Here is a 2,761-nt window from a genome sequence, read left to right as displayed (position 1 = left end):
TGTTGTATTATCATTAAAAGACAAATTAAAGTATTTGTTTCGATTATCCGAATTTTTCTTTATCTGGACTACCTTCATCCCCAATTAGTCCAGATAATCGAGGTTCTACTGCATATATATATATATATATATATATTTATTTATTTATTTATTTATTTATTTATTTACTTACTGCATATTGTAGGAATAGTGCCAAAGCAATAATAGCGTATATATTATGTCATACGCACAGCTATCTTTCAAATAGAGATATATTTCGTTCAATGAGGAAAAATATATAATAATTTACGTTATAAACATGTTAAAAAAAATGGCAATGCCCTCATTGTTTTGCCTGAAAGACAGGAATAGGAAGGAAAATGTATAGAGTTGGAAGGAAGAAAGGAGGAGGTTCTCGTGCTAAGCTATATGGACCCTATAGCTAAAGGCGGGGTTCTCAACCTGGAATCCATGAATAAATAAACTAATCTGTTCATGGTTTTTCCAGATTATTCATTAGAATAGATTAGTAGATCTTCGGATTAATAAATGGGTCCATGACACAAAAAACATCCTATTTAGCTGTTACCTAGCCTAACTAATGTGAAGAAGACCAGAAAAACTTCACGTGGCCAGTTTGTAGGTAAGGAAAGAACCCATGACCATCTACCAGGATTCAGTATTATACGAAAATAGTTTTAGCCACTGAAGCCTTGTAGATGGTCGTGGTCATGGGTCATAGTCCAAATGCTCAGTATGTTACTCTNGCTGTTATTAATGATTAACTGATTATTCTAAATTAATTAATAAATATTATAATTAATAAATTTAATAAGAGATAACGCAATATTTACCTGTAATAGCAAATTATTTAATAGTTAATTATTAATAATAGCACTTAATTACTCTGATTAATTATGGCAATTGTTTGGTTTGTTATTAATACATCAGGCTTAGTGATTATATATATGTCTGAGGTAATATTTGATTGTTTATTTTGAAACATTTTTACTTTAACTTTAGGCCATCTTCAGTATACAAGTAAATGAAAGATAGAACAAAATGGTATTTAAGTTCAAAAGTCCAGACATTTTCAGAGGTGCAGAATATTTTTGGGACCAAAAGTTATTGCATACTAGCATGCAATGAATTATTTATTATTGCTATGCAGTTTGAATAATTTAAACTAAATTGTACAAATAATTAAATAGGTGTACTATATGATTTGCTGTAAATAAACTGTAAAATTAATGTAAAAACTTTTAAAATTAAAATAATGCTATACTTTAAGTATTTGTCGTTGTCATAGGATAGTGTATACAGTTATAAACTTCATATAATATGTTGGTTAATAGAAATGAAACTGAAGTCATCACCAATGCCACAAATTACCTATTTTTAGTGGGGGTTACTAATCCATGGACTTTTTGACATCCAAAAATACATAACTTATGATATCAGTTGCACAGTTTTTCTGAAAAAGTATTTAAGAAATGCATCCATTTTTTGCAAAAATATAAACTATTTAGAATTTTTGACTATTTCATTATTATTTTTTTAACTTTGCTATATTTTTACAATAATGTAATATATATTTCAATGTTAATCTTTTTATTATATAATAAATCTACAAAATATATGAAAAATAGAGGAAATAATGTGTGTAAAATGATAACTTTTATTTTTCCAAATTGCTTTGAATAAATAGCAAAGTTTTTAAATGCAGTTTATCAATTTGCAAATTTTCCTTGAGGAATGTGTGAATATTTTGTTTTAATGCAAGTTAACAAGAAATTTTACCCATTTTAAATGGTTCAAAAAGAGTCTTGAAATGGGAATGGATTTTCTTTTATCTTCTTTTTAAAACACCATTTCGATTTAATTTTTCTGTAAAAATTAAAACTGGGGTTCAGAAAGAGAGACTAACTTGTCTCTTCTGTAAGCACATAACTGTGTGAGTAGGCAGTGATGTAACAAGCTGATACTCACCAGAAACAAAGTAAACAAAGTTTCAATTTTTAAGCCAGACCAACTGCTGTATAAGATTGGGCCAGCTTTCAGTAATTACAATTTTAATTATTAATTGGCCTGATTTTATATGGCAGTTGGTTTGGCTTTATACTAATATATTGGGTTTTGAGAGATGTTTAGTGTTTCAATTTTTTTTTTTAAACACAAGATGTTTGAATTTTGGAGAATGAATTTTAATTAATGTCTGTAGACTTAGCCAAGACTTTACTTCATTTTATTGTAATTTTTTGTTGCTAATGCCATACTATTTTTTCTACCTCAAATTTCCCTAGGACTGCTTTAACTTTCCCCAAATCTTATTTGTGCAGTTGGACATATTCTGCACCTCTGTACATTTTTGAATAATAAACAGTATTTTTAAATTGTATTATTAATCTTTATTGTGTGCAATCTGTAAAACAAATAAATACAATTTGTCTTCTTATTTACACATGTTATTAATTCACTTTTCTTAATGTTAGATTAAGCTCAACTTAAATTCTATTATTAATATATGAATTGATAAAACAAACGTGTCCGTCACGCCTGTTAATTTATTACACAGTATAAGTCTAGAACCATAGGAATTATAATTAGCTTCATTTATTTTTATACAGGTAAAGCAAACCGCTGAGTAAAGAGGAACGAATTCGTTATTTTGATGATGGAGACAAAGCCTTCAGCAACTTCACATTTGCCTCAATGCCCATCACCAAAATAACTTCAATTCATTCCTTTTTACTCAGCACTATGCTTTACCTGTATTAGAATA

The sequence above is a fragment of the Centruroides sculpturatus genome, unplaced genomic scaffold (genome assembly GCF_000671375.1).
Source record: "Centruroides sculpturatus isolate CEXI.00-Female unplaced genomic scaffold, Cexi_2.0 scaffold290, whole genome shotgun sequence".
In the NCBI taxonomy this organism is placed as follows: Eukaryota; Metazoa; Arthropoda; class Arachnida; order Scorpiones; family Buthidae; genus Centruroides; species Centruroides sculpturatus.
This window is presented reverse-complemented; position numbering follows the sequence as displayed.